Source organism: Monodelphis domestica, chromosome 1 (genome assembly GCF_027887165.1).
Source record: "Monodelphis domestica isolate mMonDom1 chromosome 1, mMonDom1.pri, whole genome shotgun sequence".
Taxonomy (NCBI): domain Eukaryota; kingdom Metazoa; phylum Chordata; class Mammalia; order Didelphimorphia; family Didelphidae; genus Monodelphis; species Monodelphis domestica.
Window position 1 is genome coordinate 384,114,895 of NC_077227.1, and position 27,950 is coordinate 384,142,844.

Consider the following 27,950-nt stretch of genomic DNA (forward strand, 5'->3'; position numbering starts at 1 on the left):
TATCCCTTATCACTCTTCTGCCCTGGACTCTGCCTTGGACAATACGCCATAATGATTCTTAGATGGAAGGTAAGGGTTTAAAAAAGAAAAGAAAAGGTTTTGAATCAATACAATGACAAGAACAATGGAGTCTATCTGTCTTCTAAGGACTAGAGAAGGTAAATCACCCAAATGGCTACAGGATATGAAGCCTTCAGCGAAGCAATGCCGCTAAGGTGTAAATGAAGGCCTACCCTCTGGTAGATAGATTGAGGGTGCTGCTTCCACTGAATTTGCTGTAATAGAAAATCAGTAGGGAGAAGACCCACACTGAATAAATCAGGGAGTCTTGAAGTAAGAAGCTTTGCATATCCCACAGGCCCTGGGAATCTCATTTTGAAAATGGCCAGCGAGCAGTTACTGCTTCAGAGATGGGGATGTGTTATCATGCACTAGCCTTCATTCTAGCCTTTTGCTTAGAGGCAGGGGCATAGAATGCTTCCAGCTTAAGGGAAGCTAAGCATGACCTGTCTTTCAGAGCAGGGAAAAGAAAAACAATGACCACAACACAAAAGTCAATAGCAGTGGGGGCCACAGGGAAACTGCCTAGAGAAATGTTTTCTTGATTTTATTCTTAAAATGGAAGGGCATAGCAATGGAAGAAAAGTTCTACTAAATATGAAAGTTAATGATATACATGCTTTAGCTAGGATAAAAGGATAAGTATTCATAGAGCATCCTCCTATAAATGCCTATGGATAGAACGATGTTGCAACTAATGTAGAATGTTAGCCAGATGGCCTGGGTAATATGCACCATTTAAAATAAACCCAAACATTCACACTTAAAGATACCACCCACCTTTAAAAAAAAACACTCATTTAAGGTTTGGAAACATCTTTCATTTCCAAACAAATCTTTTATAACCAAGCTGAAAAAATACTCTGTCCCTTGAAGAGGAATATTTCTTTCTTGTCATTTGTAAATGTTGGCCATCTCTGTTGACTGGCATACTGTTGAACATAAAGAGTGCTATTAGGAGGACCAGAGTTCAAATCCATTCTCAAACATTTAATAGCTATGATTCTAGAAAATTCATTTGATGTCTGTCAGCCTCAGTTTCTTCATTTGCAAAATGGGGTAATAAGAGCATCTACTATGTAGTGTTATTATTAGGATCAAAAAAGATAATACATGTGAGCATTTTGCAATCCTCAAAGTGCTATATATTCAGCTACATGTTCATTCCCATATAAGCATTTGAAGACCTTCCCGGCTCCCTTTCAAATGAGGCTAAATTTTCTTTGAGAGCACCTCTGGGTAGCCCAGATTTTCAATATGCCTTCTAGAGTCTCTTAGAATTTCCAAGTATTCATACAAGATTCTCTCAGCAAGGACTTGGGAGGAAGGAAGGGAATCTAGCATCCCCACTAATTCTAAACTCCCCAGCCTTTAAAGAAGCAAACAGGACACAAGTCAAGAGTTCAATACTTTATTCTCATCATGGCACACAACTCTTATATGGAGGAACTATAAGAAATTAGTTCAAGGGAAAGATGTGCCCTTCCCACCCTCCCTCTGGAGAATAGTTCCTGAAGAAGCTTTTCCACATTCTCCCCCGGGGACAGTGCCTAAATCAGACTTTCCCACCCTCCCTCTGGAGGATGGTGTGTGAAGTAGACTTTCTCATCATCCTCATAATTCCTCACTCCTTGGAGAAGGTCATGACAGCGTTTGTAGCATGTGCTCTATGGAAGAAATGATGTTCCCACAATGCTAAGAAAGGCAATGTGGAAAAGATACTGGAATTGGAATGAAAGGAATGGAATTTGAACCTTGATTCTATTACTTACCAATTAGGTGACATTAGGTAAGTTACTTCTGTGGATGAACTTATAAAATTGTAATTAACATTGTTATCTTATTTTAAAAACCACTGTGGATAGTAAAAAATGGGACCTCAAAACATGAAAGGAAGGTGAGGGTCTTAGCCCTGGTTTTAATGATGCCTAACTGCATACTTTCGGATCAGTTACCTGAAATTAAGACAAGGACAAAAGTCCTATCCTGTCTCACAGAGATGTAATGCAATCAAGGCTCAGAAGTGGAAATGACTTCATAAAGTCATCAGGTCCAAACTAGACCTTAGTAGGATCTCCTTCTATAATGTCTGTAATAAGTGATGAGCCTTCACTTTAAAATCTCTGATAATGGGAAGTTCATTATCCCCTGAGGGGCCCATTCTACTTCCAGAATAATCTGACTATTAAGTCATTTTTCCCTCTATTAAGTCAAAACCTATTTTTCTTCAACTTCCTCCTAATGTTGGGGTCAAACTGACCAGACTTAATCCTTCTTCCCCATAACTCCTCTCCAAATACATGAAAACAATTAGCGCATATCCTAAATTTTATTTTCTACGATTTAACTATCCCTAGTTGCTTCAAGCAATCCTCATATGACATGGTCTCTAGTCCCTTCACCATTTTGGTTGTCCTCCACTGAAAGATAACATGATAATGAATGATAGCATGATCCTGGATGTTCCTTCCCCTCTTTGAGTCTGTTTCTTCATCTGTAAAATGGGCTGATATTATTTGCACTACTAACCATTCAGGGTAAGGAAAGTGCTTTGAAAAGCATAAAGCTCTGTGCCTATGGACATAGAAGCATAGAAGCACAACATTTAGAGCTGGAAGGAACCTTAGAGGTCATCTGGTTAAATAGTCCAATTACCTATTTTTATAGATGAGAAAATTGAATCTCAGAGAAGTTAGATGGTTCACCAAGTTACACAAATACTAAGTGTGAGAGCTGAGATTCAAAACCAGATCTTCTGAGTTCAAATCCAGTGTCCATTGTACTATGCTTTGCTAAAATATTTGGGGCTGTTTCATTTCCAAGGACAAAGATGAGGTTACTAAATCTCCTTACCTCCAATCTCTTGCTCCATTTATTTCATCTTATATCATCTCTGAAAAGATACCTATGTGGCAACTCAGATACTGGTTTTTAAAACTTCTTCCTGCAGGGGATGTTGAAGGAGATATAGTCCAGTTGTAAATCCATGACCTCAAGAACAGTATTTCCAGGAATCCCCATCTTAGCATCTAAGGGATTCCTGGGAAAACTGGACCCTGAGGACAAGGTTGGGAGAGTGTGACCTTCAGACCAGAGGGTAGACAAAAACATTGATCCATTCTTTCCCTGTAGGTTGTACTGGTGTTGTCTTCTATCACTTGAGAGTTTGGCAATAGTTGGGTACCAACAAGAGGCTACCTGAATTCTAAAGTAATCATACACCACAGAGCATCCTGGAGCAGTCATCAGTCTCAGGAAAACAGGATACTGTAAAGCTGGGACAGGGAGAGAGATGGGTGCTGCTATTACTTAGGGGGAAGAGGAATGGGGGAAGATTCTTTCTCTGTTTCTTACCAATGTGGACAATTTAGTACAATTTCATGGGGATATTTAAAGTGGTCAAGAAATAGAAAAAGTACTGGTATATGTTGAAAGGAATGGCTCTAAAGTAGATGTCCACTGATAGATGAAATAAACTGTAACACATGCATGTAATGGGATATGACTGGCTATACAAAATAATGAAAACAGAGGAGGAAAGGAAGGCAAGAGCTGATGCAATATGAAGAAAGCAGAACTAGGAAGACAATATATACAACAATGTACAATTTACAACAAAAGTGGAAAGAACAAAACAAAAAAATTGAATGTTGTTAAATTATAATGATTAAAATCTTTTTTGAAAAGAAAAAATATGAGAAGGCACCTTCTTCCCCTCTTTGAAGAAATGGAGAGCTATACATATAGAACATATAGAATCATATAATGTTAGACTTACTAAATTACTAACCAGGTGGCTGGTTATGTTATTAAACTATTTTTCCCTCTCTTTTTTATCCTTTGCTATAAATGATGGCTTTCTGGGAGGCAGGGGGAGAGGAGCTGTAGAGGGATACACAAGTGGCCAATTTCATGAGGAATTTTCCAGGTGCGGCTCTAGAAGCTTCAGCATTGGCCATGAAGGTCTCTCTCCCTACCTGGAGGGACATGACTCACGAAGGATGTCTCTTGCTCTGGCTTAAGGTTTTGACCTGGCCAAAGATGCTAGAAATCTATACCTGAACATTATACCTGTACCTCAAACTCAACCCATCTAGGCCAAACTCACCTTCACCAAACTTGTTCCTCCACTTGATTTTCCTGTGTCTTTTAATTGTAACCTAAACTTCCTCATCTCTCCCTCCATCCCTCTTGAGATCTTCAAATCCTTTTTGAGGAGGAAAAGACAAAAATTGCTCATTCTTAAGTCTCTAAGTTCTATCTATTCTCTTCCATAATGTTTCTTATGTTTTTCTCCAGGCCCATGGCTATCACCCAAGGTCAAAACTTCATTACCTCTCACCTTGATTAATGTAATGGCTTCCAGACTGATCTCCTTCCCTCCAGTGCCTCTTCCTTCAATCCATCCTAATCACACTATTCAAGTTTCCATCCTAAAACACAGATCACTAAGCCACTCCCTTGCTAAGAAATTTTCCATGACTACCCATTGCCTAAGTATTTATTAAATGAATAAATAAAGTCCAAGCTCCTTATTTTGGAATTCAAGAACTTCTGACATCTGGCTTCCCTTTCTTTTCAAATCTGTGCTCCTCCACACTTCACAGATTTGGACTAACTACTCACCACTCCCTGAGCAGGCCCTGACCCGTCCCACGTCAGTGTACTTGCTTAGTTACTTTGTTCAGCATGCAATATCCTCTCTATTCATTTTAATCCGTAGAATGCCCAGCTTCTTTCGAGGACCAATTCAAATACTTGCTCTATGAAGACCCCAGAAGAAGTGGTCTTTGCCTCTTTTTCACGTGATGCTACTTGAATTGACCTAGGGAGGATGGGGACTGGACTTATGATTTCATTGATAAGGGGAATTATTGGATAAGAAAGCTTCCCCCTACAGGGAATATTGAAGTCTGCACCCTTTCTGTAACTCAGAGTCATAGGGAGCTACCTAGAGTACTGAGAGCTCAAGATGCTTGTCTAAGCATATAGCTAGTATGTCAGCATACTAATACAGAGAAGTTTGGCAGTGCAGAGGATAGAGTAATACATTTGCCTGGAGTCAGCAAAAACTCATGTTCCTGAATTCAAATTCAGCCTTCGACACTTACTAGCCATGTGACCCTGGGCAAGTTGCTTAATCCTAATTACCTCTACCTACAGATGTTTCCTCATCTGTAGAATGAACTGGAAAAGGAAATGGCAAGCCATTCCAGTATCTGTGTCAAGAAAACCCCAAATGGGGTCACAAAGAGTTTGATGTGACTGAAACAATGGAACAACAAAAGTATGTCAGAGGCTGGATTTGAACCCCAAATTACTGATTCTGTGGCTCTCAATCCTTATCTACTGCCTCTCCACACAGTATGCACATACTAATTTGTACTATAGTTATTTTTCTCACCAATCCTACTACTAAAATGTGAGCTCCCAGAGAACAAGGACTATGTCTCATTCATCTGTTTCCCACTTTGCTCCAAACTCAGGACTTCACACTTATAGGCCTCTGGCAATGCTTGTTGAAAGAGTGAGCCCATGAACAATGGAATAAATGGAAAAGAAGAATTAGCTCTTGTATCTACCCTGATCACTAAAGTCCAGAAGAAGCTCAAGGAGTATTTGACACAGATGTCTTCTCAGATCCTAAATTATTTTCTGACCTGCTGAGATGGGACCCCGTTCTGAGTCAACTTCACTCAGAAAGATAATAGGCATAAGGAACAAGAGAACTTTTTCACACTGCTAAACTAAGATGAAGTGTACACCTAGATCAGTGATCTACTTGCTCTCCCTCTTTTCCCAGCCCCTACTTACCCAGCTTGGCTGGTTGGCCTTAAGTAGAGTCAGTCTTCCAGCAGAGGTGACTTGTTTCTCTTGAGTTGGACAGTTCCTCCCTTCCCGAGCTACAGTGCTTCATCTCAGACTCACAACTGACCAGAGATGCAGCACTGCACCTCGGGCTGGGAGACAGAGGAGGAATAGCAGATCCAGATGGGCCAGAGGTGTCTGTCCATTCCAACTGGCTCTTGTAGGCACCAAAAAGAGGAAATAAAGGAAGAAAACAGACGCATACAAATGACATGGAAAAAACTTGCATTAGGCATGACTTATGAGAACCTTTCTAATCCCACTATGCCTTTCTGTCTATGTTAGTAAGAACTGGGCAATACTTGATGATAGTACAGTTTTCTACTATTGTACATAATATAATTCTTCAATTTAATCTCAAAGGAAGATATCATAGAGCATTGGAGTTAGAAAGCCAATAGAGATCAACTAGTCTAATCTCCTTTTTTAACAAATGAGGAAACTAAGGACCAAAGAAGAGTCTTCCAAGACCTTGGGAATTTAGGGATATTCACATTAAGATAGTTTTCCCTTGGTCAAAGTGAGAGGAAACACTTAAAATGCCTGGCCTTGGGGAGTCAGGGGGATTGACTGAGGAGAGATCAGTTCTATGTTTTAGATCTTCCCAGACTCTGAGGTTTGGGGTTTGATGCTCCACTTTCTCTTTACTTTAGGGGACCTGAAAGTGGTTGTCTCCATTTTGTACACTGTAGCCTAGATCAAAAACCCTCAAGCTCTGAGTCCTATGGACCTGGTCATCCACTTCATCCCATTTTCTTCTAAAAAACAAAATTGATGGAGAGACACTGCAGGGTAGTTAAAGAATGCTGGATCTGGAGTTGAACTCTGGGTTCACTTCACCTCTCTGAACCTCAGTTTCACCCTCTATAAAATGGAGACAATTCTGGTTTCTATAGCACTTTATGATTTACAAAGCACTTGCCTCACAATGACCCTATTTTACAGGTAAGGAAACAGAGAAACCAAATCAGTTGTAGATGGGCACACAATTAGTAAAGGTTAATGATAGAATTCTAACCCAAAGTTTCTCTCTCTTGGTCTTTCCATTCCACACCATGTCACCTTACACCTAGGAGAAAAGTGCTTGGCAAACCATTGTTGCCAATCAACAAATATTTAGTAAGGACCTACTAGGTGCCAGGTACTGTGTTACATATTGAAGTCTAAAGACAAAAATGAAGCAAGTTCTGTTCTCAGGGAGTTTCTATTCTACTGTTTCTATCATCAGAGAGAGTCTCATGCTCCCCGCTTCCTACCAGCTCCCTGATCTAGTCACAGACCCCTTCATTCATACTAGAAGCTTCCAACCAGCCAGATCTTACTTGATAGTTCTGCCCACCAGTTGCAACCCCTCAACCATGCCTGTGTATCAACTTGTGTCTGGGTTCTCCTGGGATTCCTGGGAGAAATGGAAAGAGGAGCAGCATTCCCCTCCAAATTCCTCTCCATCCTTCCTTAGCGCCCCCAATACTCACGTATACACACTTTTCATTTATCTTCATCCTTTCGGAAAGGAGGAGCAGTCTCTCCTGGGAAGATACTGGGTTTCTGACTTGAGCCCCAAAAGTCAAGAGGAAGTGCAAAAGAAGGAGAAAATAAACAGTGGATGTCTGGGTTTTCTCCATCCCTGTCCAGAACAAGACCTTCCCCCCAACCCCCCTAGCCCTGCTTCAGCTAATGTTCCTTCCCTTATATGGCTATGTAGGTCCAAGCCAGCTCAAGGCAGGCCAGGAGGGGCACCAGGAGCCTGCTGCCTGTCACCTGGCTCCCCTCCCTCACTCCATTCTCAGGAGCCTCAAACTTAGGAGAATTTAATGACCACTCACTTTATGGCTCAAAAATAATAACTCCCATTTTAACTGCACTTTAAGAATAATGCTGATCTCTTCTTACGTTGACTCCCAGCTACTTCAAACACTGATCCTCGTTTTGGGGGAACTGGGGTCACAAGAAAAGTGAATTGCTCAGTCATAAAACTAATTAAAAATATATCCAGGACTCTTATTTATTCACCTCCCAAATTTCTGCTCTTCTCCATCACACCCCAAGGAGGAAAAGTGAGAAGGAATGTCCAATTAATCAACTCCTCTTAAAAGTGACTACTGAGCTGCTCTTTGGAGTAGCTGAAGAAGACTTTTTTTCTCTAGACAAATTGTGTTTTACCATGTAAGGGATCTGAAAGGTCTTCTTGTCTGACTCATTAGAGATGGGGAAACTGGGGCCCCAAAAAGCAACAAATGACTTGTCCTATGATCACAAAGGAAATAAGTAGCCAGATTGGGATGGGAACTCAGGTTCTCCAACTCCAAATCCAGTGATCTTTGCACTATATTGCTTCATTATATTGCCTCATATTATTGTAGGACACCAGGGACACAGCATAGAAGTCTAGGACCTGGGCTCTGCTTTGGGTGATGTGTGATCTTGGCTGAATCTCTTCCCCTTTCTGGAGATATTATAAGTTAAGATGTTTGGCATAAATGATTCTTAAGACCTTCCTCAGTTCGAATATTATCTGGTTCTAGCAACTCCCCAGACTAGGGTCCAATTCAGGGCATGGAACGTTGGAATAAAAGTTTTATTGAGCTAAGGATTGTGGATAATGGGAGTAGAGGAAAAGCCTGCAAGAGTAAGTGCTTTGTGAATAAAGAATTAAATCCTCAGATTTTAAAGAGAACGAGGAGTGCCTTTAGGATTCTTTCTTTTCCCTGGTCAGTTGGAGAAACCAACCCTGTGTAAGGCACACTTGCCATCTTTGGGAGGCAGCACAGGATAATAAAAAGAACATGGATTTGAAAGTGAATTGGCAAAGATGGCTCTCCCTCCCACTTCTACAACTGTTTCTGTGGTTCTCAGCCTAATTTTTGCCATTCACCGTGCCACCTTAGTGAAAATGCTTCCCTTCTCTGTGAAACAGAGACTGAATGAGAAAATCATAATGATAAATGACATTTATATTTATATAGCATATATCTACAGTTTGCAAACCTTAACAATCCTGTGAAGTAGTGGAAAAAGAATTCAACAGAAGTCAAGCTATTGAAATTTCATCAGGGCCCTTCTACTGAGCTTAGGTGAGTCACTAACGCTGGGCCTCATTTTCTTCATCTGTAAAAGGAAAGGATTAGACTTGATGACTCCTAAGATCCAGGGTAATGGAATGAAATGAATATTGAACTGTAGTCCCAGGACCTGAATTCAAATCCTATTTTAGTTACTTCCTATATGACCTCGAGCAAGTTATTGAATTTCCCTAGTCCTAGACTTCTTATCCATAAGTTTAATAGTTTGGACTAAATGACTGCTAAGGTCCTTTCCAACTGTGGGTCTATGATGCCATAATACATTTCATCTCTAAATCATCTATAATTCTATTATCTTTAATTTGCAGACAAAGAAGTAGAGACTCAAAGAGGAGGATAAATAACATGTCCATAGTAATAAAGCTAATTTCTGTCAGAGCTAGGATTCCAATCCATGTCTCCTGATTCCAAATCCACTTCTATTTCCAAAAAAAAAAACACCACATTGCTTCTTAACTTAATGATCCCTAAGGTCTTTGGGATTTCAGAAACCAGTATGAGAGGTTAAGTTGGAGAATAATATTAACTCCTAAAGAAGAGCCTCCCGAGGTTGGCTAGGTAGGGCAGTAGGTAGAGCACTGGCCTGTAGTCGGTTAGACCCGAGTTCAAATTTGGCCCTCAGACACTTACTGTGTGATCCTGGACAAGTCACTTCAATCTGTTTGCCTCAGTTTTCTCATCTATAAAATGAGCTGGAGGAGGAAATAGCAAACCACTCCAGTATCTTTGCCAAGAAAACCCCAAAAATGGAGTCCTGAAGAATTGGAGAGGACCAAAAAGGTCTAAACAACAAAAAGAGAGGCCCAGGGCTCCTAGGCTTAGTCTGAACTGCATGCATTTCTTCCTTCCAACCCCAAAGGGCCAGCTTGCCTGACACCATTCCTCACACCTAAGCTAGACCACCCACCCGAGTCCACTTACGTGACAGAATCAGAATCCAATGGAAGTACCTTGTGACATGGGACAAAGACTCCAGGTGAAGCCGCTGTTTCTGTCAGTGAGGTATAACTGCTTCAGTCCAAGTGAACTTAGAAAAGGATGAGGGAGGGAAGGGGTGGAGAGAAAAGTGGGGATAGACTTGACAGAGGTAGAGAAGCCGTTAAAGGCGGAGGGAGGCATGCTGAGAATGTAACAGGAAGAAAACAAACTCAGAAATGTTCCATGGACCAGTCTTAACATCCTGTGTGCTCTCCAGGCAGCTGAGAAACCTCAAGAGATAGAACATCTGTCGTCCCAGTGTCCCGTTCCTGGGACTCTGCAACCTACCTCCTCGGGGTGGAGCCAGCATGAGACAGTGGGAGAGAAAGCAGATGGCTCTGTCTGGCCTGCTGAGCATCTGGGGGAGACAGCCTGTCTCTTTACTTTATAGGGAAGCCTACACAGTTATCCAGTGCCTGGATGATTCCCCACAATCCAGTAACTTTAAACAAAGTTGTATTGGCTTCTTTACAAAATGTACATGGATATATGTGTGTGTGTGTGAGATATATCTAATATGAATTCATGTATCTATTTATATGCATGCATATTGTGTGTATGTTCTGTATGTTAATGTGACATATGTGAGCTCTGTGCATGCATTGAGTATATATGAATGATGTAAAAGTATGTGTGTATTTCATGTAAGACAGGGAATTGCCTATGTGGCATGCACGTGCTTCATATGTGAATGCTGGAGGTTTGGATCTTCCCTCTAGGGTTGTTGTTTTGAGGAAAGTTCTTTGTAAAACTTAAAGCACTTTTTAAAGAATGGTGGCTCCCATTATTCTATGTGTTCAGGGCCTACAGCAGAAGACTTAGACTTTCTAGTCCTCTTTTGAAAACCTTTTAAGAATTCTCAAACCCATGCTATCTAAAGATTAGTGACATGAACTGGGGACATATAGCCTAGAGAAGAGATTGAATTGAAGGTGAAATGGTATCTTCAATTGAGTATGTAAAGGGTTGTCCCCAGATAGAGGGATTAGACTCATTCTGCTTAGCCTCTAAGAGAAGAATTAGGAGCAAGGGGAGATTGAAAAGCAACAAAAGGGGGCAGGATGGGTAGCTCAGTGGATTGAGAGTCAGGCCTAGAGATGGGAGGTCTCAGGTTCAAATACGACCTCAGGCACTTCCTAGTTTAGTTACCCTGGGCAAGTCACTTAACCCCCATTGCCTAGCCTTTATCATTCTTCTGCTTTGGAACCAATGCATAGTATTGATTTCAAGACAGAAGGTAAGTGTTTTGAAAAGAAAACTAAACTAAACTAAAGAAAAGAAAACTAAAGAGAAGAAAAGAAAAGAGATCAAAGAGGGTTTCATGTCAAAAAAATCTTCTTAATAAATAGAAAGGAAATGGTGGCCCATTCCAGAATGGGCCACGTCATGGGGCAGGGGGACTGGAAGTCTTTAAGCTAAGTCAGGATGGTCAGTCATTGTGTATCCTATAGAAAGAATCATTTTGTAGGCATGGGTTGGACTAAATAGATTTTGGAGAATCTTCCCAATCTGTAATCCCCATCTAACTCACTAGATCTAGTACCCATTCTTGCTCTTTACCTTCTCCCCTTCCTCTCCCTCCCTTTCCTTTCGCTCTACATATTAGATGGCAGCAGACTCATGTAACAGAAAGAGCCCTAGAATATGAGTCAGAAGATCCAAATCCTACTATGTCACCTAGTTATCTGTGAGATCTTAGTAAATCACCTCTTGAAGACTCTTTCTCTGTAAAATGAGAGTTAGATTGATGATCTTTAAGATGTCTTCTAACTGTAATATCCTATGATTACCTCTCTAAAACAGTCTCTGCATTGGCAACTTCTAGGAATTTGACAATGGTCTCATCTGCTTATCATCACTGATCTTTATACTTCTAGACTAGATACCCCAAATTCTAATGGGTTACCTTATGGATGAAATCTTCCAGGATCTCTAACTGTGAGTACCTACTAAACCGTTACTTCTAACCTTGCCTGATTATATATTCCCATAGGGAAATAAAATGTGTGCAGAGATGGCATGAATGCCCCTTCAACCTGAGCCTTGAAATTTGACCCAGGGTTAGGACCATAGTAGAATCTAAGAATTTCGGAGCAAAAAGACTTGATAGTTTAGTCTAACATCCTGCCTAATGCAGAAGTAGGTGTCTGGTAACTGCTCCTTGAGTCAATCAGTTAACCAATCAATAAAGATTGATTGACCTTTTCTAGATATTCAAGACACATCTATCATGAAAGAAGAAGGCAGGGTAAACATATACTGCATTTGGACTTGGGTTCAAATCTCTACTATCACTTAAGGTATGTAGGACATTATGTAAAACATTTAACATCTGTGGGCCTCAGTTCTTCAGTTTCCTCATATATAAGAGAATGTTGGACCAGATAATATTAGTGGTGTCTTCCAGCTCTAAATCTATGATTCTCTGATCTTATACTATGAAAGGAGAAGAGGAGAAAGAAAGAGAAGAAGCAGGAAAGGAAGCTTATAGAGAACATATCTAGGGGACTTTGACTAGGAGGTGATTGTTTTGCCATTGGGTAGTATCCCTGGACACATATGGGAGTATTCATTCCTCACCTTCTCAAGGATCATCAGACAAGTAGGTTCTCTGGAAGTTCAAGGTCTTCTCAATGTGCCCCAATCAGTTGTCAGTTTCTTTTGTTCCCGGTGATTCCTCCTGAAAGAAACAAAGACATTATACCCTATGAGATCATCAAGTAATGGTAAACTTAACTGCCATCCTGAAGTCCTAGAAATAGCATTGGATTGTAGTCAGAAGGCCTGGTTTTTAGCCTAGACTCTGCGACTTAGTAGATAAGTGGCCTTACAAGTACTTTACCTCCTTAAGATCTAACTTTCTTCTCTATAAAAATGAAGCATCGACCATAGTGAGTTCTGAGGTCTTGTTCTATCTGATCCTATGGTCCTTTGGACTTGGTCTTGGCCCTGGTCTACCTTCAAGTTTGTAGAGGAAAAGAGGCCTGAGGATAGACAGGAACTAGGTTATTGTCATTCATTTTTCTCAGACTCCAGTGAGAAGCTATTTAGCTTAAGGTATTTTTTCTTTTAACATCTCCAAAAGCCCATCCCTGCCTTTCTTTTCCACCCTGTTGCCTCCCCAAGTGTTCTATCAACTTCAACTCAAGGCCAGACCCTGATATCTCACTGGGGTCCTATGAAGGCTTGGGCTCCTTCCCAACAGCACTCCCAGGCCTATGCTAGTAATCCAGAAAACTGAATTAGGGAATGAAAACTGAGTTTCCCAGGAAATATCAAAGAGTTCCACCCCTGCCCTTCCTTCTGGGGCCTATAATATTGTCTCTGGCAGGCTGGAAATAAACTATTAGTGTGACCAGAAGAAAGTCCTGTCTAAATGAGGTGCCCTAAATGTAAAACAGATCCACCAAGCTGAAAGAAAAAGAAACATCTATGGCCTAGAGCCAGAATCATTGACTACAAAATGTCAAAGCTGGATCAGAACGGAGAATGTCAAAACTGAGAAGGAACTTAGAACATAGGCTATCAAGAGGTGGGAAGGACCTTAACACACACAATATTAGAACTGGATGGGACTTTTAAATTCCTAATATCCAGATTGGGAAAGACCTTAGGAGTTATCTTATACAATTTTCTTATTTTACATATGGGGAAATTGAGCTCCAAAAAGTGAGTTACTACAGAGCTATGTCTAGAACTTACATTTTTTCTTCTCTCTCCAGCCCTCTGTCCACTATACCACACTCCTGTGGCTAAGAGGAAATGGATAAAAGGGAGCAGCCCAACTCTGTCCATGGGAAATAAAATTACATATGAAAAAAATATCCTATCTTAGTCATTACACATGTCCTAAATATTACTTGTTTCCAAAAAGCCCAAAGGGCTGTAACTTTGGTCACATCTGTTAGTCAGATGGGATGCAGTTTCTATTGCTCTGAGCAGTGTCTGCAAATGGTTAGGAGTGCTGTGTTGGTAGCTCATTGGTTACAAATATGGTCCTGATGAAGTCAGAGATGTTGATTTCATCTTCAAATGGGCTAGTGACTTGATCCTTCCCTTTTCTGGTTCTTACAGGTTCCTGCTGTCTAAAGGGATGAGCAAGAGGCCTATACATTTTTGGGGTAGAACTGTCCCCTCACTGAGGCCTCTTCTGGAATGATATGCTGTCACAGAATCACAGAGGCAAAGACTCTTAGAGTTGCATGGGAACTCATCTTAGACAATACAATAGGCAGCATCGACTGTTTTTTGAACAATCTAATCATAGGCTATTTATTGTTCAGTTGTTTCAGTTGTGTCTGACCCAGTTTGAGGTTTTCTTAGCAAAGACACTGGAGTGGTTTGCCATTTCCTTTTCTAGCTCATTTAACAGATGAGGAAACTGAGACAAACAGGGTTAAGTGACTTTCTCAGTCTCATAGGCCAAGCGATAGTCTGAGTGCTGGGAGTCATAGAGAGACACCCAAAGAGAGACTATGAATTCATTCATACATTCAACAAAAAAAGTATTAAATTTCTACTTTATGCATGGTACTATATATACTAGAAGCTGGAGATAAAAAGAAAAAAAGTGGCACCATGCCTACTAGTAAAGATCTTAGATTATACAAGAGGTCAGATCTTTGGATTACTTATCTATATACCCTCATTCATAGTCCCCCTACAACAAGGGTTCTTAAACTAGAGTCCATGAATTTAGTATATGTTTAGATTAGACAGACAAATAGATGGATGAAGAGAGAGAGAGAGACAGATAGACAGACAGATAGATAGATAGATAGATAGATAGGTAGATAGATAGATAGATAGATAGATGGATGGATGGATGGATAGATGGATAGATAGATTGAGTATATAGTTATTTTCCTTTGTTATCCTATTTATTTTATTTTTGGTATTTAAAAAAAATTCTGAAAAAGGGCCTATAATCTTTAGTTAACTGCCAAAAAGGTCATCATAATTCAAAATAGGTTAAGAACTCCCACCCTATAGGTTCTCAAATATTTTCCCTCCTATTTGTCCTTAAAAGTATACTGATAAGAGGGAGACCATGACAAGGGAGTATAAGTATCTGTTGGAAGAAATGAGAATGTTTGACCTAGGAAAGAAACAATTTTAGGGAGACATGATAGGTGACTTCAAATATTTAAACAGTTGTTATGGGGAAGAAGAAACAGCTTTATTGACCTCAGAAGTCAGAACTAGGAGCAATGGGTAAAAGGAAGGAAGATTGAGATTTTAACTTCTATAGGAAATACTTTCTAACAATCAGGGCTTCCCCAAAGTAAAATGGAGGAAAGGAAGTTGCCTATCACTGGAGATCTCTAAACAAAAGCTGAATAGGGGATGTTGTTTGAAAAGATGTCTGCTTAGAAATAGTTTAGACTGGATAATCTCTGAAATCCATTACAGATTTAAAATTTAGTAATGCCCTTACACATGTCTGCTTGAAGACCCTCATAAAAGTGTGGCCTCACACATCTTTTATCTCTTGCCATAGAACTATATGACTATATACATAAATTCATATGTGGCCTATATATAGCATGTAAAGGAATATGGGAAATAAGTAGCTTTATTTCATAGCAAAAGTGAATCGGTGGGAAAGAAAGCTTGGCAAAAATCCTAGAAGAACAAGAGGTGGGAGGTGCTCAGAGGAGAGAGAGAGAGATGGGAAGATGGGTCAATGGTATGCTTACTGAGGTTCGTATTGCTTCTCAGCTGCTCATTCCCATAGCTCCTGCCTCCCTTCTGTATCTCATACCCCTGCCCAGAGCCTCAAGATCACAGTCCTCACACGCTCCCAACTTCCTCCCAGGGGGACAAGTCCTGAGCGGGTCCCAGCCCCAAGGCCAGAAACCCACAGAACACAGCCTGAAGCCAGAGGCAAGATTTCTGTGGCTGAAAGATTAATACTGATTAGCCCTGTCCTAATTTCAAGCCAGAGCTCTAAGATGAGAGGTACAGGTGAAAGAACATAGAATATCAGACATGGAGAGAGGGAGGACCTCAAACAAAGAACAGAGACTATAAAAAGTTTAAGAGACTTTAGGGACCATCTAGTCTATCCTCCTCATTTTACACTGGGGGAGACTGAGGTCCAAAGAGGGCAGAAAATGGACTCAGTAAGACTCACAGTGAGTAAGTCAGTAGCAAAGGATTTACTATGACCATGGGCTCCTGACTCTCCGGTCAGGCCTCTTTCATACTATTCACCTTATGAATCAAGTAAGTGATTGAACTCTTAATTCAAGTTTCCTCATCTGTCAAATAAGAAGGGGAGATTAGATGGTCTCTCAGACCTATTCCATTCCTAAATTGGCAACTCTACAATGATTAAATTCTATTCTTTATTAGATAGCAAGAGTCCTCAGAACCGGGCCATGGCCTCTTACCTCTGAAACACTCTAATCCTAAATTTGACAAAAATGCCCCTGAACAGGCCACCTCTTTTTCCTTGACATTTTAATAAACAAATAGAAAAGAGAGTAGCAAGGAAAGTCATGGAGGAAATCAAGATCATAGAAAAATGAGCTTCCTTTCCCTGGAAAGACTCTCAACATCTCTCTTTCTGAAGAGAGAGAGGAATCCAAAAACATAATTGTTGTAACCCTGCCAGGGTCCAGATGTCCTTGGTTTACACTCAAAATGCCTTTTCTCAGTTGTGTCACCCCCTCATTGTTAAAAGTAGCTGGATGGATTCATACTTACCATATTTACTCAAATACTCCCTCCTTTCTCCCAACCTTGCTCTTTCCCACATTTTTACTATAAAAGGAAAGAAGGTGGGATGAGAATTAAGAGTGCCATGAAAATGGCATCTACCATCTTTATTAGGAAAAAGTTCACATTTTTGTAGTATTTTTTTCAGTCATTTCTGATTCTTTGTGACCCTATTTGAAATTTTCCTGGCAAAAATACTGGAGTGATTTGTCATTTGCTTCTCTAGTTCAGTTGACAGATAAGGAAACTGAGGCCAACATGGTTAAGTGACTTTCCCAGGGTTATACAGCTAGTAAGTTTTCAAGGCTAGATCTGAACTCAGGAAGATGTCTTCCTGACTCTAGGGTGTGCATTCTACCCACTATGCTACTTTACTTGGTTCTTAGAATGCTCCAGAGTAGAGAATGCCAGAATTATTATTATTTCCATTTTTAAAATGAGGAATTTGAGATCCCAGAGAAGGGAGAACTGACTTGTAAAAAGTTTGTTTCTTATAGTAGAAAAGCTAGGATCTGAACCCATGTCTGTGATTCCCACTCCAATTCTCTTTTCAAAACACTCAGCTGCTTCTTCTTCGATCTTTGAGTCTTTTGCTTATTTGTCTCCCTGAAAATTGTTCCTAGTTCTCTAGCCTGGGTAGAAGAAAAGCCCTAATTTCTTTTCCATAATGCAACGTTTAAGATAGTCAGACATCATAGCTGTCTACTCATGCATCCTCTTTTCTCTAGCCTAAACAATCTATGTTTATAGTCATAGATTGTTAGGCAGAAGGGTCCTTACAGAGCATTCAGTTCAACCCCCTCATTTTGCAAATAAGGATATTAAAGACCAGGGGAGTAAAGTGAATTGCACAGGGCCCACTGCTAATTAATGGCAGACCTGGGACTTGAATCCAGGTAGCATGGAGTCTTAATCCTGTGTTCTTTCTACTAGTCACAGATGTTCCTTCAACCAGTCCATATTTGGTAATGTTTGATCACTGACTGAATGAACAATCTGTCATTTTGTTTTTCTGGTCCCTGTAGAAGCAGTAGAAGGAACACTGAATTTAGAGGAAGTATAGACTAACTCTAAATTCAGTGTTCCTTCTACTGCTATGCCTCATTATTTCTTTGCTCTCTCCCTCCTCCTTTTCCTAATTTAGCAGAAATGGGTCAAAATCTGGGAAACTGAAGCTATAGAATCAGGACATACAGGAAGGGGGAAAGGAGTTGATTAGAGTACAGAATGTAAGGGAATGGAGGAAGGAAGGTGCCTTTAAATTTCTTTGGCTTTGTAAGTAGCACCTCAACTTTTCCCCCTCCAAATAGCTTTTGGCCCTTCCTGGGACCAGATGCAGGATGTTTGGAAATCATGTTGTAAATAAGACTTTTTTAAAAGAGCCTGCACAGTTTCAGATTCAGAGGAATCAATAGGAGGAAGTTTATTTTCAAAGGAGACATGGGATAAAAAGAGAATGAGAAAGAAAGTTTATTTGGAAGAGAAAGAGAAGAAGGAAGAAGAGAGAAAGGAGAACAGAAAGAAGAAAGGAGAAAGAAAATGGGTAGGAGAATAAGAAAAATGAAGACAAAGAGAGAGGAAGCATGGATAAAGAATAAGCCAAATGAAAGAGCAGAAGAGATAGAGAATAGGAGAAAGACAATGAAAGAAGAAGAGAAAAAGGAGAGTGAGGCAATGGAAGAAGAGAGAGGATGAAAAAAGGAAAGCGTTGAGAAGATAGATAAACACAGGAGACTAGAGGAAAACAAAAAAGAGGGAGAGGGAAATGATAGAAAGAATGTGACAGACAGTTTGTAAGGAGAAGATAAAAGATAGCAAAGAGAGAAGAGTGTAGGAGAGGGAGGGAAAGACTGAGAGAAAAGAAGAATGGAGAGATAAAAGTGAAGGCAGTAAGGCAGAGAGTATTGGGAAAAGAAAGATTGGTTGAGAGATAAAATAAAAAAGAAAAATGAGGAGGGGGAAAGAAGAAGGAAGGGAGAATGGATGAGTGGTGACATATATAAAGAGGAAAGAAAGAGAGGGAGGAAAAGAAGAGACAAGAGGAATGAGACAGGAGATCAAGGGAGGGAACTTTGAGGCACCCAGGCCTGAGCTGAGGAGCAGCCCTCAAACTCCCTAAAAATAGCTCAGCCTTTTACCATCCTACAGCTAGCAGCAAAGGAGCACTTGGCCTTTTATGGTAATGAGAATGGCAGATTTCTCTAAGGGAAGGCTAAATGCCTCAGCCTGTATGTTGGAGATGAGCCAAGGGACCTAGGGTGGGAAGGAGGTGGGAGACGGGGATTTCAGGGGTGTCATTTAGTGGGACAAACATCTGTGGAGAGCCTGCTCAGTTAAATCCTAGTGTCTTGGCTGGTGGGAAATGACAATGAGCCACAGTTGCCTTTGTCTCTAAAATGACAGGTTGGACCAGATGGTGTTTTAGGTCCATTGAGATTGGAAATTCTGAAATATGCCATGACTTTGCAGAGATGAGGAAATGAAAGACCAGAGAAGAGAAACTGAACTCCTATAGAGGAGGGATTGTTTTGGTTTTTTCTATTTGTATCTCAAGAGGTTAGCACAGTGCTTGGCACCTAGTAAATACTTAATCATTTTTTTTCATTCATTTATTAAGTAAGTATATCCTTATTTATTCTATAAAAAGCAGTGAGGTAGTACAGTGGTGAGTGCAGTGAACCCTGAATTAGGAAGGCCTGGCTATAAATCTGACCTCAGGTACTTACTAGTGGTGTGACCTGGGGCAAGTCTTAATTTAACCTCTAACTTTCGTAAACTGTAAAATAGAGAAAATGTTGGCACCTCGTCTCACAGGATTGTTGTGAAGATCAAATAAGATAGTAATTCTAAAGCAGAAAGCACAAGTTGGCTATGATGATGATGTTGTAAACTTAGCAAATGACTTCCTCTTTGGGCCTTAGTTTCCTCCTCTGTAAAATAAAACTTTTGGACAATATGAACTCTAGTTTTAAATCCTACAAAGGAGTCTTATTAAAAGAACATGGGAAGATTCTCAGAGCAGCTCAGCCTTCATTGCTATTAAACTTCCATCTTGGCTCTGCCCCCTTGAAAAAAGAATGGGAGAGGGAAACCTTAGATATCAGAGCGCAGGGCATAGAACGTTTGAGTTACCAAGGTCTTGGAGATGGTCTGCTCCTACCCCTTCAATGAACATAGGGGAAATCTGAGGTGGACAGAATGGAAATGGCTCCCCATGGTAGGATTAGGGCTTTTCTGATTCTCAGCCTAATGTTTTTTATATTGTTGCCTCTGGGACCCCCCAGCAAGAGTATTGGTATATTGATATGAATGGAAGACTTTGTATAATGGAAAAAGAACTGGATTTGTAGTCCCAAGGCTAGAATTCCAGACTAGCTCTCCTATCCTTTCCCTGTTGGATCTTAGTCCTTACCTTTCCTCTCCTAACCTGTTACCACACTTGTAAAAGGAGAATTGGACTAGAGAGCCTCTAAAATCCATTCTGGCTCCCCATACTGTGATATTTAGGATTTGATGGTGAAATTTCAAGGAGACAACGAATTTGGGGGTGGGGTCAGGAACAGTAAGGGTTGCACTTTGTAACCCACTTATAGAGTGGAAAAAGCAATGGCTCTAAAGATCTAAGTTCAAATCTTGCCTATGTGCTTATAACCTACATGACTTCGGGCAAGACCTTTCATGTCTTTGAGCCTCAGTTTCCTCATCTGCAAAATAAGGAGGGTGTACTAGCTGGTTTCTGAGGTTTCTTCTAGCTCTGTAATTTTATGATTATGAGTTGCAGTGTTCTCTTTCTCTCCTGGCCTCATTCATAGACCACCCACACGTTGGGGTTAGCTTTGGAGAACTGTACAGCATTGTCCTGAGGCAGCAGGGTCTAGTTTGAGGACAAAAAAGATCCCAAACACAATCCATCCTCTCAGAAGCAACTCTTGGTTTGGGGACTACAAGGTATAGCCAAGCTCCAGGACCCAGAGGCAGAACTAGGGAGAGGAAAGGCACATAGGATGCCAAAGAGGGAGCCACATAGTACTCCCAGCTATACCACTGACCAGCTGTCAGTCTTTGGCCAAACTACCCAGCGCCCCTGGGTTCTGACCTCCTTATCTCTGGAGACAAGGCAGCATGGGATTGTAGGTGCAGGAGGGTGTCTGATTTCTTGGAAGCACAGAATGTCAAGACTGGAAAGGACCGTAAACATCATTAAGATAAATAAATTCCTTCATTTTACACTTGAGGTCCAGAGGAGTGATGTAATTAGCCTGAAGTCACACAGCTAGTTTTGGACCTAGGACTGGAACTCAGACTTTGTGTTTCCATATCCAGTTACTTTCCCATCCATACTCTAAGGAGCCTTCTACCCCTAACCGTTTAAGATTAGTGAACCTGACATAAATTCCCCAAGAAGTGGAAATGTATGAAGAGATTGTCTCATTCTACCACTGCTGCCCCTTTTACTGGGATGGCAGCCCCAGGGAACAAGAAAAAAGAATTCTGGAGCTTTATAATTGCTCCATAGAAAGAAATCCGTTTCTCTCCTATGGGGTGCCAGCCATTATTAGCCCCAGGGGAACTGACACTGGCTTACAATGCCTATATTGCTCTAGGAATGTGGGTGGGAGAGGATCCAGAGAGGGCCCACTTACTGAAAGGATGTTTTAGAGAACACTGAAGTGAGCAGAACAAGACATTGCCATTTAAGGAAGCCAACTGAAACAGGGGTGCTCCAGGCTGGGGCATAGCCAACAGATGGTTTAGGAAATGCACTCTCCAGGATTATTGAAACCATTCCTCTTCATTGGGCAAGAAGGACTGACACATAAAGAAGCAAAGAATGAGAGAATTTGAACATGGGGCATTGAAAGACACATCGGAACACAGAATATAAGAGCCAGAAAGAACCTTAGAATATAGAATGTTAGTACTGGAAAGAAATTCTGAATTTATCTAATTCTATCTGCTCATTGAGGTGTAATTTAAAGATCTCTAGACTCAGAGTCGAGAGAGACCTGGGTTCAAATCCTGACTTTGACATTTATTAGTGATATGATTCTGAACAAATCTCTAACCTTCTATGAGCCTCACTCAGTCTCTTCACCTATAAAATGGGGATGACACTTATAATCTTCACAGATTTGTAGTGAGGATTAGATAAGATGAACATTGTTTCATAAAAAATTAAAATATGTTGTAGAAATGTCAATAATAATTATTATTATTTATAAGTGAAGAGGCTGAGACCCAGAGGGACAGTCATACAAAAACCCCATTGTCTACTAGATTCAAGTGCCTTTTGCCAAATATCAGGCCTTGATGAGATAGAATCTTAAAACTTGAGGGCTAATGTAAACCTTAGAAACAATCAATTCTAATTTCTTTGTTTTACAGAGGAGAAATAACTGAGACTTAAAGAGGGTCAAGGAATTTGGCCAATAATACCAACATATTATGTGGTAGAGAAAGGGTGAGAACTGAGACTTCTGGCCTCCTGTTCTGAGCTTAGCTCTCAAATAGGAGACGTTAGATCAACTGTGAATCTCTATTATATATCCTTAGGGGCAGCTAGGTAACACAGAAGATAGAGCACCAAACCTGGAGTTGGGAGGTCCTAGGTTCAAATCTGGTCTCAGACACTTCTTAACTGTGTGACCTTGGACAAGTCATTTAATGCCAATTGCCCAGCCCTTATCACTCTTCTACCTTAGAATCAATACTAAGATAGAAGGTAAGGGTTTAAAAATAAATCATATAGATTTTTTCTTTACATGTATTTACTGTCAAAGTCGTTGTAGAAAGAGTTCTACCAATCCTTGGGAGGAAGCTTGTGGCCTCTGAGATGCCAAGAACGTGTGAGTCTTTTCTGGTAACCTTGTCATGAGTTAAATCTGAGTTATCCTGAGATAACATGCCTTTGTCATTGGATACAGACTATAAAGTAACCCACTTGGAGAGTAAGAAAAACCCTCTAAGTCAAGAGGGGCTGAGAAAGGGGCCTGAGTAACTCCAGCATGAAATAACACCAATAGCTCACATTTCTATAGGCATTTACAAAGCACTTTCCCATCTGTTATATCCTTTCAGTCCTGAAAAGTGAACAAGGTAGGCATCATGTTCTCCATTATACAGAAGCAAAAACTGATGCCAAGACAAATAGATTTGAGAGGCCAGAGCCGATGCAAAAGGTCAGATCTGACCAATAGTCTGATGTTCTAGCAGAAAAACATCAGAAGATTTCATTCAGTCATTTATGAAAGGCAATGTAAAGTCATGCAAAGACCAGTAGATTTGTATACAAAGGACCTTGGTGCAAATCTCGGTCCAGCTATCTATTTCCCCCTGTGACCCTAAGTGAGTCGCTTCTCTTTAGGACTCAATAGCTTCTATAAAATGAAGCATTTGGACTAGGTGATTGCTAAGGTCCCTTCTAGCTATAAAGTCTATAATAACTCAACAAAAATAAAAGAACCTATTGCCAGACTAATACCCAGATGGACCAGTGCTGGGCATCACCCTTAGATAGAAGAGTCTCTCCCCCTTTATCAGCCTCCAGTGCCCAGGACAAGCGACCAAGAGACCAAACTTCTGTGAATTTTAGGCACTGCCTCAGATGTTAGACTAGATCTCTCTGGAGTCACCCTGATAGACAGCTGTGGAGTGATATGGGTCCCATGACCTCGGGAATGAATGTCTCTGCTCCCTTTGTCACCCTCAGGACCTTGGAAGGGTATCCAGAGAATGAGCATAAATTGTCCTTCTGTCTTTTGCTCTGATCAGCTCACGTCTGGAGAATTCTGCCATGTTCCACACCACTCTCTTAAGGAATAAGAATGACAAACTAGAATGGACCCAAGAAGAGAGTGATCGGGTTGGGGAGAGGAGGGTGCTACAAATTGTGCAATTCATGGATCATTCGAAGGAATTTGGGATGTTTAGCCCAGAAAAGGAAAGACTGTGTTGGGTGGATTAGAGGTTTAAGAAAGAAGGTGGATATTGCAAAAACGTATGACTCAATATAAGGAAAAACTTCCTATTACATAATTAGAGCTGTGTCTCTACCTTGGGAAATAGTGATTTCCGTAACACTGGAGATGGTAGCACATCAGAGATTCAATGAAAGACGGGAAGGAGATGAAGAACTCTGACGTGGGTACAGGGTAGAGGTCTCTTCCAGCTCTCATAATCCAGAATTCTCTAGCCTACCTCCCTCTCTATGCCATCTACCCCTTCCTTCCCTCCCACTTCTCAATGTCTGTTCTTGCATGTGCTAATCTCTTCCTCCACCTCTCTCTAGCTCTTGAACACTTCTTTCCCAGGCCTCTGGCCTATACACCCACACACTGATGGGAAGAACTTACTGGAGTAGGAGGGAGAAGAGGGGGAAGGATGTGGGAAAAAGGGGGGGAGGGAGGTCATCTTGACTCTAAACCAAAAGTCTTGTTGTGACCTCAACTGGGGGCCCCTCCCATAATTCCACAGTGCACTCTTTCCAGAGCGTGTGAGCGAGGCTCCCAAGGGGCTCCCTCAATTCTGTTGATGAATTGCATTCCTAAGAGAGGGCAGATCATTTGAGTTCCCCAGAGAACCCCAGACCTATAAACAGACTCAGGCCTTGGTAAGCCTGCTTGCTCATGGCCAGGAAGAGAAGAGTAACAAGGAAGGCAAAGGGGAGGTTTCAATGGAGGCATAGAAGAGGAAGAAAAGGGAGTAGAGGAAGGACTCAGAGCATCCCATGGAAGGACTCAGAGTAGCAGCTGACTGAAAATGGAAAGTCAATGGAGTAAAGAAGCAGGCTCTGGCTGAAGTCAACCTCACTGTGTGTGCAAAATGTGCCCTGTTCCTGATGTGTCTAGATGTAAGGATTTCCAAAAGCAATTATGTTCCAGGAGTTTTGTTACTTTTTGGGTATTCTTGGGGAGGGACAAAATGTCATCAGATCTATAGACCTAGAGCTAGAAACAGCTCTCTAGTCTCTCACTAGTCTCATCTCTTCATTTCACAGATAAGGAAATGAAGGCCCAGGAAAATTCAATAATTTACCCAAGGTCACACAGAAAGTGTATGCCAGGGGCAAGGTCCTCTGACTGGAAAATGCTTTTTCCACTATAACAGTGGGCTGGGAAAATACCATCAATAACCAAAAAAAAATGATCCAGCATCTTTCAACTGTAACCCCTAATTTTTACCATCACCTAAAAGAATGACTGAGATAACTTGGTTACCCAAGTAGCATCAGGATCAGGGCTTCAAATATCCCAATTGTCAGGCTGTCATGGGCTGTGTTGTTCCTCCTGCAAAGCAGAAACATTGGTATTCAAGGCCTTATTCCATTAACTAAGGACTCCACAGGCAGAATCAATAAAAATATATTCTTAGTTGAAATAGGTAAAAATAGGGGGCAACTGGGTGGCTCAGTGGATTGAGAGCCAGGACTAGAGATGGGAGATTGTGGGTTCAAATCTGACCTCAGACACTTCCTAGCTGTGTGACCCTGGGCAAGTCACTTAATCCCCATTGCCTAGTCCTTACTGCTCTTCTGCCTTAGAATCAATACACATGGGAAAAAGGAAGGAAGGAAGGAAGGAAGGAAGGAAGGAAGGAAGGAAGGAAGGAAGGAAGGAAGGAAGGAAGAGAGAAAGAGGTAAAAAGTAAATGGAAGCAGTTTACTATTAAGGGGAAGGGAGAACATATAGTTATATTTGTTATTATTGTTACATTTACAATCTATCACAATATAAACAGGTTTCTACTTAGGGCTCTGAGATGCTCTTCTCTTTGCCTTATCAGAAACCACCAAAAGAATCATGCCTACACATCTTAACACATAAGTTTCTCTCCATAACCAAATCTTGAAGAAGCTGGTATGAAAGATTCGATTCAGAAACACTTTGAAATAGCCCTTCTATCCTTCTGACCAATAAGTCTCCGGTCCAATGCAGGCTTTCTACAGGTGAGCTCAGAGATGGGAATCAATTTGGACCATCACTTGTTAAAATGTATTGGCTTGGATTTAGAATTATGCAAAGAAAATTATTAGAATGGCCACCCTTCTTTGATCCAGAGATTCATTTGCTAAGTATATAGACCAAGGATCTAAATGACAAAAAGAAAAGGATCTCTGTATAGCAGAGGCATATTGGGAGCAAAGACCCGGAAATTAAAAAATGCCAATTGACTGGAGAATGGCTAAATAAGGTGTAGTGCAGGAGCATAATTATATAATTTCTTTTTATCCTGATCACTTACAATAGTATTTAACATATAATAAAGACTTAATTAATACTCATTGACTGATATAACAAATAATAAATATTTTTAATACATAGAAACCTGAGAAAACTTATTTGGAAAGACTTCTATGAACTGATGCCAAGTAAGCAGAAAAAGGAATACAGTATGCACATGACTATCACAGTGTAAATGACAAGAATGACAACAACAAAACAATAGAAACTTATGTAAAATTGTAATGATCAAGTCTGTTCTAAAGAAGAGGTAACAGAATGTACCTCCCTCTCTTCTTTGAAGAGATGGAGATTATGGATATGGAACACTATACATGTCAAATTTTTTCCATATGTTAGTGAGTTTTGCCAAACTGGGTTGTTTTTTTTTTTACCTTTTTAAAATTTTCTGTTATAAGGATCAGCAATTAAGAGCCCTGGTTTGGGAACTCTGCCTCTACCACTGGTGCCCTGTGAGACCTCAGGCAAATCATATCTTCTCTTTAGGTCTCAGTTTACTAATTTGTGAGGCAGTTGAACCCAAAGATGTCTGAGATGCCACCCAACTGTAAATCCTGCAGGAGAACTATGCCTATCTCTCAGTATAACTTTATATCATTTTTCCATCTTGGAGTTCAGTTTCTTCTGAGGAAGAAAGTTAGTACATCCTAAGGGGAAAGAACATTGGAATTGAAATAGAAAAACCTGAGTTTGAATTCTACATAGCTCTACTACTTATTGCCTGTAAATAAACCATGACAAAGACATTTATCTCTCTCTCTCTCTCTTTTTTCAACCCTTACCTTCCATCCTAGGATTAATCTCAGATGTATTGGATCCAAGGTAGAAGAGTGGAAAGGACTGGGCAAAGGGAGTTAAATGACTTGCCCAAGATCACACAGCCAGGAAGTATCTGAAGTCGCATTTCAACCCAGAACTTCCCATCTGCAGGCCAGTCTCTTAATCTACTGAGGCACCTAGCCGCCCCCCATTTACGTTGCGTAAGGACTTTTCCAAGGCTTTTATTTTCCCTCTGTGCTGGAACAGAGAATCTGTACCGTCCTTTCTGACTCTTGAACCAATATTTTCTAAGTTCCCTTCTAGATCTGATATTCTATGATTGTAGGTTGGAGAAGGGCCAAGTATGCATTTCCCAACTTCAAACTGTTGCAGTTAACAAAACTCTTTCATAAGCCAAAGTTTTTTTAAAAAATGAACTTAATCATCTACAGACAATCCATCTGATGAGAGGAAGTTGTGAGCTGAATCAACCGCTTCCTAGTTCCAACCATGTGTAGGGACCTACTCTGTCTAGACACAGCTTTTAGGGAGTGGTATCATGGGCTCTTTCCCCTGAATTCCTTATACTTTCAGTTTAGAAGAACTTTGACTCATTTGCAATTGCATGAAGGAAGAGGCTCCTGCAGGTTGGTCACACGTGTGCAGGGGTCCACCTTTGACGTGTGTGTTGGGATATATGTATATGCTAACATACATTCGTGTGGTCACATGGACATGAATGCTAATACATACCTTTGTCCAAGGATCAGAAAAATAGTAACCCAATCAATTAGCAAACATTTATCAAATGCTTACTACATGCAAAACACTGTGCTAATTGCTGCACATATGAAGAAGGGCAAAAATACAATCTCTGCTTTCAAGAAACTTAGCCTCTAGACAAGTAAAAAAACATGCAAATTACTAGGTGCAAAATGCACAAAATATCCACACCATGAATAGAAAGTAATCCAAGAGGTAAAGGAGGAAGAGGTGTCTTGGAGAAAATGGGATTCGGATTGAATCTTAAAGGAAATCAGGGAAACTAAGAGGTTGTGTACGTATCTACACACACATACAGACATACCTGAAGATGCCACACAGCAATGCCAAGGGTTTTCTTCACTTTCATCCCAATATTTCCTCACTTTCATCCCAAGCAACTGACCTTGGACATTGAATGGTAGAGCTGGAATAATTTTTATTATAGTTATAGTAGGAGAAGTAGAAATAGCAGCAG

The 27,950-nt window shown here is 40.7% G+C and overlaps 1 long non-coding RNA gene and 2 other non-coding genes across 3 annotated transcripts in view; all 3 read right to left on the reverse strand.

Moving 5' to 3' along the window:
* Window positions 1-1,457: 1,457 nt before the first annotated feature.
* The window catches only part of LOC130456397 (uncharacterized), a 33,560-nt gene continuing 7,067 nt past the window's right edge, over window positions 1,458-27,950 (reverse strand). The window contains exon 2 of the long non-coding RNA XR_008915180.1: window positions 1,458-27,899. This is a non-coding gene — a long non-coding RNA (uncharacterized LOC130456397). The remainder of the gene's footprint in view (window positions 27,900-27,950) is intronic.
* MIR145 (microRNA mir-145) lies at window positions 3,052-3,121 on the reverse strand. The gene has a single exon (NR_032181.1). It is a non-coding gene; the product is annotated as a microRNA mir-145 (primary transcript).
* Window positions 5,958-6,020, reverse strand: MIR143 (microRNA mir-143). The gene has a single exon (NR_032178.1). It is a non-coding gene; the product is annotated as a microRNA mir-143 (primary transcript).